The sequence below is a fragment of the Pteropus alecto genome, unplaced genomic scaffold (assembly GCF_000325575.1).
Source record: "Pteropus alecto unplaced genomic scaffold, ASM32557v1 scaffold72, whole genome shotgun sequence".
Lineage (NCBI taxonomy): Eukaryota > Metazoa > Chordata > Mammalia > Chiroptera > Pteropodidae > Pteropus > Pteropus alecto.
In genome coordinates, this window is record NW_006436811.1 from 4,288,751 (window position 1) to 4,301,443 (window position 12,693).

Below are 12,693 nucleotides of genomic sequence, written 5' to 3' on the forward strand. Positions count from 1 at the left end.
CAATCATATTGGACTAATTTGTTGTCTAGGGATAGATAACTAAGGCTAATACATATGTTTATACTCCCAAAACAATTTGTTTCTCTCTCTCACTCTCTCATTTTAGGAAATTTATCTCTATTATTACTTCAAATTTTTGTGGTGTTGTGATCCTTTTATCCAGATATTGACACTTGTATTTTCATTATCTAATCATTTTTCTTTGGCATTTTAAAATGATGAGTCATTGTTTCTTGGTTCCATTTTTTTGTTTTTACCTGGAAAAATGGCTGACAAATTTATTGTTCTTTGATGTTTCTTTTTTTAGAAATTCTAATTCTAGATGTTTTTAGTATATCTTCTTTGGTTTTAATAATTATATTATAATAGCTTAGATGTTTTATATTTTTATATTTATATTCATTTTGCTTGGTTTCTGAGTAATCTCTTTGTGGCTGGATATCTGTCATCTGATAAAATTCAAAGTTATACCTCTTCTTTTGGGTTTACTCTTATTATTTCTCTCTTGTGGAGATCTCAGATTTTATATATGATTCATTTTTCCTTTGTCTCTTAAATTATGTTCTGTGTACTGTAGCTTTTTGTCTATGTTTGATTTAGAAATGTTCTTCTGTAATATAGTCAATCATTATCACTCAAAATAGTTAAGTATTGTCTACGGCCATGCCACCCTGCACAAGCCCAATCCCGTCTAATCTCGGAAGCTAAGCAGGGTTGGTCCTGGTTAGTACTTGGATGGGAGACCACCAAGAAAGACCAAGTGCTGTAGGCATAAAAAAATAAGGGACTGTAAGATGACAAGGTCCTTGCAATCTGTGAGGTCAACCAAGGGTTGCCTCACCTAAAAAAAAAAAAATAGTTATGAATTACATAAAGTTGCTGTGGACACCGAATTAGCAAATACTGAATCATTGTTCCTAGGGAAATACTGAGCTATATATCTGAAAACATTTTCATCAACTAATCAATAAATAAACTTATTTTATGCATGTTTCTGCTTAAAGACAACTTATTTAATATACATTATTGATTGATGAACATTAAACACATGGCTAACAGTGCTACAGCCAATGTCTGAATAAAGCCTATCTAACATATGCATTTTCTCCATATGGCACATCACAGCCATCTTGTATTTAGGAGCATTACACAGCACTTAAGAACTATGTTTTGCAGACATTTTAAACAGTACAATTATCAAGAGAAAGCACAAAGATGCAAGACAAGTGGCATTAAATAGATCGCAAAAGGCACTTGTTAAAGTATGAGCACTGATACAAGAAAGCAAAGTGCTGTCTTGTTTGACCTCAGCCAGGAATATGTGCATGGACGACCCAAACTCTTCCGCACATACAGATGTCTGTGGATGACTGTGACAACAGTGTGGGCAATGATTTTGGAGTTACAAATAAATTTTACCAAGCAGGTGCTATCTGACCCATTGATAAACCCATAGATTAAATAACTTATTTTAGTTTGTTTACTGGTACTAGTTTTCTGCCAAATTATCAATATTACGTTTTAATTCCTTATTCATATCAAGCATAATTATTTTGTTAAATTTTGTGAATGATGTTGACACTATCTGACTTCCCTCTATAACTTTCCACTATATGTTGTTTCTCTTATTTTTCATCAATCTTATCCAATCATATGTCATAATTTTTTATATCAAAACTAGATATTGTGAAAATGTTAGAGATAATTTGAGGCCTTCTGTGATGTTATCCAAAAAAGACTTCACTGGAGACCAAGAGACCATTAAGCTACAAGCTCTAGCTTACGAGATCTCTTTAATCTACTTAGGGTTTCAGATGAGTCAAAAGTAGTCTTCAGTCCCCATGAAGACTGGTTTAAGTTCACAGTTCACCTTTGTCTCAAATCAAAACTGGTTAAAGTTACGCTCAGCTTTTCAACTTTTCAGCCATGCTTTCGTGAATAGACACATGTCTTAAGTGCCTGCACTCACCCATGTAGACCCCCTTCCCACTTTTTACAAGTTTTGGTCTGCAATTTCTTCCTAAATTCTATCTCCTTGATTTCTTCAAACATATTTTAATATATTTTATGTAGTTTTTAGAGTTATTTCCAATAGGAATTTGAGTATAAAACATATCAACTGCCATAGCTGAGAGTGGTGCTTGGCTCTTTCCTCCTTCTTTGGTAGGTAGTTAGTTTGCGAGGCCAAAGTTCTATTTTTCAATTTTCATTTATAATGAGTGCCAAGCAATATTACTAAAAGAATATTTCCATCACTGTTATTTTAAAGGGAGGTGAGTGGGTGTATCCAACTCATAAATATTTGCACATTATCCTTCAGAATAAAATGGAATACACCTGATTTTATTTCAGTGAAAATTTTAATCTGAACTTTCAATATAAAAGCTCTATAATTTTTGATATAATAAAGATAAAAGTTTACTGTGAATGCGAATAACTTAAAAAATGTTAATATTTGAGTATATTGCTTATCTCATAATCAATTCGTAAGCAAGAGATTGTGACTAAACAAAGACTAGTTAGAAATTGAAACATCTCATATTAATTTATCTCCAAGAATATTAAGTTCTCAGTACAATTATTTTCCTTCTCTATAAGACTGTATATATATTCTACATATATATACACATATATATGAATTTTGTATGTTTTAAGTAAACTACTTTTTAATTTTTTGAGCCCTTACATAATGGTTTTATAGAGTAAAAAAATTATTAATCTGAACTATTTGGTATCCATAGATATTCTAATTCAAGTGCTTAAAATTATAATATACTCAGCAGAATACGTAACATTTCCAAATGTTAATAAAGTGTATTAGTTTAGAATCTGAATATTGTGTAACAACTAATATCACTTAATCTTGGTAAGAAGAGTAAAGAAAAATCCAGACCTTACTGTCTTTAAGATGTACCTCTTTTTAAGAAAAAATAAATTAAAGGGGAAAAGAAATAAACTGATATCGATTGGTAATTGTGACCGTGCATAAAAGCTGTAGAATGTACTGTATGTGTCACATCCATTCCAAATCTGAAATGAGAGGCAGTTAGTGTGATTGCTTTGGTAGAAAAATTCCTCAGAGCTTTGGCATGAGCGGGAAAACAAAACAAACAAGAAAACATAAAAATCACTTTTCCAGTTGCTTGCAATATTTGAAAACCACTCAGTTTTTAACAAATGAACAAGTGGTTATTTTAAGAAAATAACTTTTCCTCTTTATTTGCAAATAAATCACATAAAATATTAGTTCCAAGAGAAGTTTATGATAAAGCATGTAGAATTTGAGAATAAGAAGGAGCAAAAATTTTATGTATCACATTAAGTTCTTTTATAATACAAGATAGCAAGATGGTTCACTAAAAGTAAAAATTGTTATTGCTAAGGATTATGTATAAGACAAAGTAACAATTTAAATATGTCAATGAGAGGGAAAAGGAAGAACATAAATACTATGTAACTCTAAGATTCGCTTGAAACATATCATGACATAATATCATTTTTTTTTTTTGCTATATGCTTGAAAGAAATAAAAACAATAAAAAAGTAAGGTAAGATAATATTTTGCATTTCCTAGAATCCCAAACAAAATTAGAACAATGAAATTGATTAAAGACTAAAGTTTGAATATATAAACTGCTGAATTTATAATCATCAAATATTTCACTTTTTTATGATTTACAGCTGTATTTAAATAAATCTATCTAATTATACTGAAGCCTGCCATGTAATCATGAGCTAATCCCATTTGCATGCTTAGAAAATGATAACAGTGAGCTCCACTGGTCAATACACACTTAGATGAACAAATTGAGAGTTTCTATACTAATCCTAGATATTTTTTATGATTTTTATTTGGCTCCCTTCTTCCAACAGATCATGTTTTTGACCTTAAAACAAAAGTAAGAAAGACAGATAAGTCAGTGCTTGACACTTTCCCACAAAGACTAGACCATCTGGACGCTTTATATTTGTAACAGGTGCTTCTGGGATTTAGAGCCTAATTCTGGCCCAGATTCTGTTCTGTATGGGTGACTCTGTTGCTATGTGCAATTGTGCATTGCATTAATTGAAGAGAATAGAAAAGGCCAAGTATAGCAATTAGTCAGTTGGTCATGCAGAAAAGAGTCTAGTGGCTTTGAGCCATGAAATGTTGAACGCACAGATGCACAGTACCATCAGTTTTGCTCTCTGTGATATGATCCTAGTCTGTGACAGGTAAAATGCCTTTGTGACTTGATACCAGTTTTATGTCCTTTTTAAAAACAACCTTCTTTTTGTAGCCACAGGAGAGAGAAAATGCTATATTGACACAGTATGTCTTGAATATCTAATAGGATACTAATACACAATAGGAAGAAAAGTAAACAATAAATTATAAATAAATTTAATATGTATTTTAGTCATGAAATATTTAGATGTGTTGTTTTTAAATGAAAGTACTACATTTAATAGAATTTTACAAAATTAAAGAAATTTCAGACTCATAACGTAGGTATCAATTTAATTTTGGTTAAACTGTTTAAAGCATAGGTCATAATTCAATTACTTAAAACTCTGGTTTCTCTTTATAAATTAGAAGTACCATCAACACTTAAATGATACAATGAGTGGCAAGAATAATAATAATTTAATTATTCTATCTGGGATCCAACAAATAAAGAATTAAATAATAAAACAACTTATAACCCTAAAGCACTGAGACGATATTAGTATCTATGGTGTCTCTACTCAGTTTTAGAAATTGAATTATGACATTTTTCACACTTTATAATATTACCATTGTAATGGTAATGTTATGTGTCAACTTGACTGCAATAAGAGATGCCCAGACAGCTGATATAACATTATTTCTGGGTGTGTCTGTGAGGGTGTTTCTGGATGAGATTAGCATTTGAATCAGTAGACTGAGTAAAGGAGATCACTCTCATGAATGCTGGTGACATTATCCAGTCCATTCTTAGAGGCCCTAATAGAATGGCAAAGCAGAGGAAGGGAGAATTTGCTAGGTATATTTTGAGCTAGAATGTACAACCTCTCCTGCCCTCAGACATTAGCTCCCCTGGTTCTTGGACCTTTGGACTTCAACTGAATTATACCACTGGCTTTCCAGGTTCTCCAGCTTGCAGAAGGCAGATCATGGGATTTTGGGCCTCCATAATCACACGAGCATATTCCTATAGCAAATCTCAAGTGTGTATATGTGTGTGTGTATATACCTATACATACATACATATACACACACACACACACACACACACACACACACACACACATATATATATATATGTGTGTGTAATATAATAAAATGGACTATGTGCTACATATATATAATTCCTATTGGTTCTGCCCTCTGGAAAATCTTGATTAATACAATCATTATACTTTATAATGTTTCATTATTTTAAGCTGTGTTTTATATATCACTAATTCAACTTATAATGATTTAAATAATAAGAATAGTATTAAAATTAAATACAAAATGGAGACCGGCTTAAATATTCTCTGAGAAGACAAAAATTGATACTGGAGAGCTCAGCAGGGCAGAAGTCCAAAGAGGAACCCCGACCTGGGTCTCTGGTGACCCGGTTCTTGTTTTATGCTGCAAAAAAGAATTCAAGGACACGGCAAAGAGCCAGCAGAAAAGCACAAGTTTTATTAAAGAGAATGTACACACTTAGGAGAAAAGTGTGGGCAGCTCAGAGAGACAGTCTGCCTGGAGCTGTCTGAATTATGGTCTTTCGTTTCTTTGGGTTGGGCGGTGTCCCAGTTTCCTGTGCCCCTTGGAGGAGAGGAGAGGGGCTGGAGGCCATCTATCTTGTCACCTGGCCCTGTCTTGCTTCTCATGCTGGGTTCTCACCCTTGAAATGGAAACCTGGAGAGGGCAGTAAAGAACTAAGGAAAAATTCCAGAGCCACATCCTTGGGGCAAGGGAGTAAGGGGGAGGGGTGTTTCCTAGGCTAACTATCTTGCCTCAAAACAATTTAAACCACATAAGTGAAACTAAATCTGATTTATTTAATGAACATAAGTGAAATATTATTTCTTGTAAATTATTTCTTCTAAAAATCATTAAGAAAAACTTACGTCATCTTCCTAAAACTTGCATAAGATAACCACTTTTAACCAATCCACTGCCATCTGGTGACTCCCACTATAATAACAAATCACTGTGAAGTTTAAACAATTTCCTCATTTTTATTTTATAAGCTATCCTGTAATGTCATGCCCCTAATCCTCTTATTGGTTTTGAATTTGAAAGCCCCTAGTTTACAAACTGTTCTTATATGTACAATAAACTCTTACTCAATACTATTTTACTGATCCGATGGTTTTAATTTTGCTATTTCTGGATTTTTTATAATGGATACTATTAGTTTAATAAAATAAACAAATATCATAAATACATTCTATAATCAGGAACTGTTTTAGGTATAGAAATACCCCTAACTTATAGAGCTTACAGTGTATGAGTGAGACACATCATCTATTTAATGTCGTTCACTTGTATATTTTCATATAATAATGATAAAATTAAGTTATGGTTGGTGTAATGTAAGCAAGGTAAGGAGGTAGAAACAATAAAGATACTATTTAAATTAGTGAGACCAGGAAAGAAAATTTTAAGGAGGTGATAGTTACATAGAAACTTTAATGAGATGAGAAAACAAATCTTGACAACCCACAAGTAAAGAGCATTTCAGGCGGAAAGCGAGAAAAAGCATGAGCAGAGGGAAGAGCAGGAGCTAGCAACATCAGGGGAGCAGGCTTGTTGTGAATATGGAGCATCTTCTGTGACCCAGACACTTCATTGGATGCTATTTTATTTTTGATATGCAGCTAGGTTCTATAGCAGCCTGATTAAACACAAAATCCCTGGAGCCAGAGAAAATTATTTTCGAATCCAGGATCTGGCACTTATCAGATGTTTTCCCATTTGTAAAATACAGGTTATAAAAATAGCGATAACATGGCCCCATTGCACAAAAGCAAGTAATGCGCTTCTTCCAATACCTGACATATAGTAAGTATGCTTTGTATAAATATGAATAATCATCATCATCATTACTATCACCTTCCATAAAGCATAAATTATTAGTCTGATTCTCTAAATTACATTAAAGCTCAGATTTGTTTAATCCTGGCTATTTTGTTTGTTCTATGACATTTTCAAAGAGCTTTTCAAAAAAATGATTTTATCCAACTGCTACAGTTGTTCTTAGTGGGAACATTAGTCTGCTACAAGTTATTCCTTTATAATTGAAAGAAGTCTCCCTTAGAAAATATTTTAATGCTTAAAAGAATACATTTTCCACGTAAACTTTAAAACATATTTGATTTAAAATAATCTCTGATATTTGTAATTTTGCTGCATGTAAATCACGAAAACATGAAAATATCTCTCTCAATGAATCAGAGTTTGGAAAATCTTGCTTCTTAGAGAATGTGGTTCATCAAGAACTCAATCTTCAAGGTCTCTGGCTTAATTATTTTAATGTTCAGTGTATTTAAAACTCTACAACATCAAGTTTCTTAAGGAAGGTCTTTTGTTTTTTGTTTTTTGCTTTTCTCTGAACAGTTTTTATTATCTGTGAATAGAATATGACAAAATAATATTTTTAAAAATAACAACAACAATAACAATAACAAACTTGAGTGCCACAGAAATGAAAAGAAAAAAATGCAGGCCATCTCCTTCAGGAGTTACTCTTTTCTTATTGCCAGAGGTGCAGCACTTACTAAGTAATTTTCAAACTGTGAAGTTTCTGATCCTGGGGAAACCCTCATGGGTAGCACTTTTTCTCCATCATGGCTTTTAATAATAACTCCTGATGGTGGCTACATGCAAAATCACTAAACTTTTATTCTTTTCATGGTAGCAGCTCCTGGTACCCAGTTCATAGTAGCTCTTCCCATAGCTCTCAGATATTCTTGGTGGAAGCATATTCCAAGAGCTATTCTTATATACTGGATCAGTTTCAAAGAGTAATGGCTTTGCATTAGGGTCTTGGTCCCTGCTAAGCCTGATGGCAGCTACTGTGTCCTAAGATATTTAAGTCATGCTGAAAGACCTCGGGAGATTCCCTAGGAAATAAATATACCTATGTAATGCCTTAAACATTGTTTTGTTTTCAAATGAAGGAAGATAATTTGATTCTTTTGAATCAGAGAAGGGTACTTCTTCTTACTCACTTTCCCTCACTGAGGTTACAGCTTGCCTTGTTCCATTCCTTCACCGGCCAAATTCCAGAATGAAGAAAAGACTTAAAAGTCACAAATACATTTATATGTCCAACTAGTAGAGCAGAAAGGCACTTAGGAAAATCAGATTCCAAAAAAGTAATAGACACCTCACAATTTTTCAGAAAACATACTCAAATAATGAAAATTAATAACATGGAATTTTTCTGCATATTTCTATATACTAACATCCAAATGTTCCTTTCAACTGGCTTATTCACATGCATACTCTAGCATTTCTAACTCATTTCCTGTTTGCCCAGAGAATACTAGCTGGCTGGCAGGGCTTGCCGCTGCAGTGTTTACCTCAAGATAACTCACAGATTACAGTCCTCACCATATTCCCAAAGTTTGCCAAGAAATATCTCACTTTTATCATTATTTTCACATTGCTCTAATATTATCAATAGTCTTTGGAAACAAATGAAATCATTCCATATATAGAATTCTGTTTCTAGTAGTGGTATTTCCATTTACAAAATATAATAACTCTTGATCACTGAAAATGTCAAATCTTAGAAAATGTAGTATTCCTACACATAACGTTAACATCATTCTTGTTAGCCGAAGACTCATTTGATGAATCTGTTTTATGTATACATTTCTATTACGTTAGGATTAGAGACAAGTTCTGTTTGGAAATAACTCCAAGAACAGCTTTTATATTTTATTTTCACATTGAAAACCAGTCAGATTTTCTTCATCTTCAAAGAGCATCTTCCTAATGGCTGCACTTTTTTTTTCTAAATGGGAAATGTGTTAATTTAAAACAAAAAATTCCTTCACTCAGTATCACCCTCCAGTAACTTTCCTTCTCTAATGCTAAGCTCTTCAAAAAGATTCTTATAATTCTTGCTTCAATTTTTTATACTTTCATTCACTTACCAGGTGTAATTATCATTTTAAATACCATTCCATTGAAATTATACTAACAAAAGCACCCCCTCAAAAAAAATTTTCAAATTATTACTTTATCTGACTGTAATCTTTCTCAAATCTCTTCTTTCTTTTGCAGTTTTTCTCCTCCTTCTGCGATCTTGCTTTTCAGTCCTGCTTTAGAGAATGGCCTTTCTGAGCTTCCCCTGGATGTGTTCCTTTGCACAGAATTATTCACCCAGACTTTAGTCTGAATTCATCCTGGACTCTGATTTACTCCAATTCATCCATATACCATTTTAACAGATACATCTTTTCCTCTGGAGCCCACTGCTTATCCTACCTTTTCTTCAGCCTCCTAGAGCTAAAACACTGTAAAAACATTTGTTCCTAGATAGCTCCTGAGCACCTCAGACTTCACATTTAGAACTGAATTTGTGACTTTGATTTTTCATTGCAATCTGTGCTTTTCCAACAATTCCTCTGATCAAGAGTGATTTCAATTGCTTGTTTAACATTTATATTCTCTATTAGTCTTCAAGCTCCATAAGTACTATGGCTCTTTTGGATTTATTTCTTAATATATATCTACAAGTACTGGAATAGTGTAAGGCCTCAAAAACATTGGCTATTTAAGTTAAAAAGCTGATTTTTATCTTGTCCCAAGTTAAAACATGTATGATTTGCTAATTTAAAAAAAAAAAAAGTGTCCAAATATTAGCAATCCCAGCAGAAATCTTCCTTTGTTCTGAAGGTGTCCTCCTGGCCTGGCTTCAGGACTGATCAGTACATTGCAGTCTCTGAATGTGGCTTAATTAACATTTTTAATTCTCTTGCCTCCTCCCTACTTAAAACCTGTCCTTTATACCCAAGCCATGCACTGCAATTCTTCAAATACATGAGAATTTACTCATGGTGGCTCTTTTACCTTCCTAGTATCCAGCCCCATGTTTTTCTAGACCCATAAATCTTAATTGACCCAAACCCAAGTAGAACTCCAGACTCCTGCTATGTGATCTTACTGTACTTTAAACACTACATTACATCACAACAATGATCCTCTTCAATATTCACGTATATATGTACAGCAACCCCCCCTTATTCACAGGGGATACGTTCCAAGACCCCCAGTGGATGCCTGAATTCACAGATAGTACCAAACCCTATATATACTATGTCTTTTCCTATATAAACATGCCTATGATAAAGTTTAATTTATAAATTAGGCACAGTAAGAGAATAATAACAATAGCTAAATAAATATAAAATAGCACACATAATAATATACTGTAATAAAAGTTATGTAAATGTGTTATATCTCTCTCTCAAAATATCTTATTGTATTGTACTCACCCTTCTTGTGATGATAATGTGAAATGATAAAACGTCTGTGTAATGAGATGAAGCGAGGTGAACGATGTGGGCATTGTGACATAGAATCAGGCTACTGTTGACCTTTTGATAATATGTATGAAGGAGGATCACCTGCTTTGGCTGACCCTGGATCACTGAGCCATAACAATTTTAGTAGTGGGATGTCAGGAGGAGATGATATCAATGGTTGGGATCCTTGATAGTTGACTTATTTCTGGAATTTTCCATTTAATATTTTTGGACTGCAGTAAACTGTAGGTAACTAAAATCACAGAGAAAAAAATCATGGGTAAGAGGAGAATACTGTGTGTGTGTGTGTGTATGTATACATATATGTATATATATACACCTATATATACATACACACACCTACATATATATATATGTATGCATAGGCATATGTCCTATATATATCAATTATGTATTAAGCAATCAATGTCAACATATGCCTATATATAGAATAGGTAACTTGTACAAGTTTATAAGGAACAGGCAGGTTTAAGTAGGACCTACTAATATTTTTTCACAAAAAGGATACTTTAATGTCAGAAAACTTTCTTAAGTCTACTCAAGAAAAACAACACAGTCACTACAAAAATATTACAATCGATTTAACTAAAGAATGATTAGAAAGGCTCTTTGTCAGCAATGTCATTGTCAAATGACAAGGTCACATGTAACTCTTGAATTCAAGATATTGTTTAAACTAGGTTAATAATTTAGATCAATTTCCAAGAATTTAAATTGCACTGAGGATTTATTGATATAAATGTTGTAAATAAAATTATATTCTGCTGGTTAATTTACACTTTTTTAGAAATGGGGCTTAGAGACAGCAAAATTTGGCAGAAACAGCAACATCTGTTGGTAGGTTGGGACTTTTACTTTTTTTTCTTAGTTTTTCATAACTGTTGTTCTACTTAAGGTGCTCTGTCTTTTGGTAAAATGGTTTTCATTTTCTTTGCTTATAAGTCTGTCATCATTCAGCAGGCTATCACAAAGAAAACGTGTAAGTTTACAGGTCATGCTTAGTCTCTAAAGATATAAATAATGCAAATGTCGGTAACACACATATGATAGGAACAAGAAATATGAGAAAGGAAAGCAAAAACCATGTATATATGAAAGACCATTATTATGCAGTTATGTCTATTTTATGAAAAAAGCACAATTCTGAAATAAAGGCAACTTGTAGAGGAAATGAAAACAAACAGACTACAGAATCTGGGTCAATTTATTATTCATTTCAGAGAAGGGATGACATACCTACATTCCTTACATGAGTGTTTATGATCATTGTAAAGGGACAGAATTATATTTAATCTTGCTTATTGAAGAGCCTAGTATTTTTCCTTCCTTCATACTGTTTTTTTTCTGCCTTCTTAATTTTCCTCACACTTCTTCCTTCATGTGTTCCTTCTGTCAAGTCATATTAATTAAAATCCTACCTATTTATTCAAGCCCTGCTATCATGCCTCTTTTTCCTAGTGTTAGCCTACAAGCATTATTACAGTGTCTGAGGATATCAGTTCTGCATTAATTTTGTGCTTAAGTGCTTTATCAGAGTGTTCTAGTTAACATTCTGCTTCTTGTTTTTCCCGATACCATCAATTTATTGTTCATAACTTAAACACAGGGATCATATCTAGTTCACTTTAAGAATATGCCAAGTGCTTTTGATCTAAGTTCGATACACATTTGTTAAATGAATTGGAGTTCCTGAAAGAAATAGGTTTTTCATATCATAAAGGAAAAATAAACTGCCTCCAGTCTCCCTTTCCCTCATCTCCTAAAGTGTAGGTCTGCTCAAAATTACCACCTTTGTTTCTTCTCTACTTCCCTCAGAGAAATACCAGTAAGTGTAAGTTTTGGTTAAAGATTTTTACAGGAATCTTACAAACACAAGCAGGTACTTCATGACCCAAGGGTCTAACTACATGACATCGAGAAATGGATTCCTGGATTGCCTGGGCAAATTATGGAAGGATTCTTTTTCAGACTCCTGTAAAACTGAGACTCAGAAAATTCTCCTTAAATCACAAAATAAAAGCTCTTAGAATTGTTATCATTTAAGAAGAAATAGGACAATTCTATTATTCAATATACAGTCAGCTATGACATACGAAAACGTGATCTGGTCTCCATATCATATACCTTGAATCTGGTGAAGGTTTGGTTGCTAACCATATGGTCTTTGGGATAAAG

At 33.0% G+C, this 12,693-nt stretch overlaps 1 pseudogene; it reads left to right on the forward strand.

The window, feature by feature from the left end:
- The first annotated feature begins 653 nt into the window (after positions 1–653).
- On the forward strand, positions 654–772 carry LOC112481447 (annotated as a pseudogene).
- Positions 773–12,693: the final 11,921 nt, after the last annotated feature.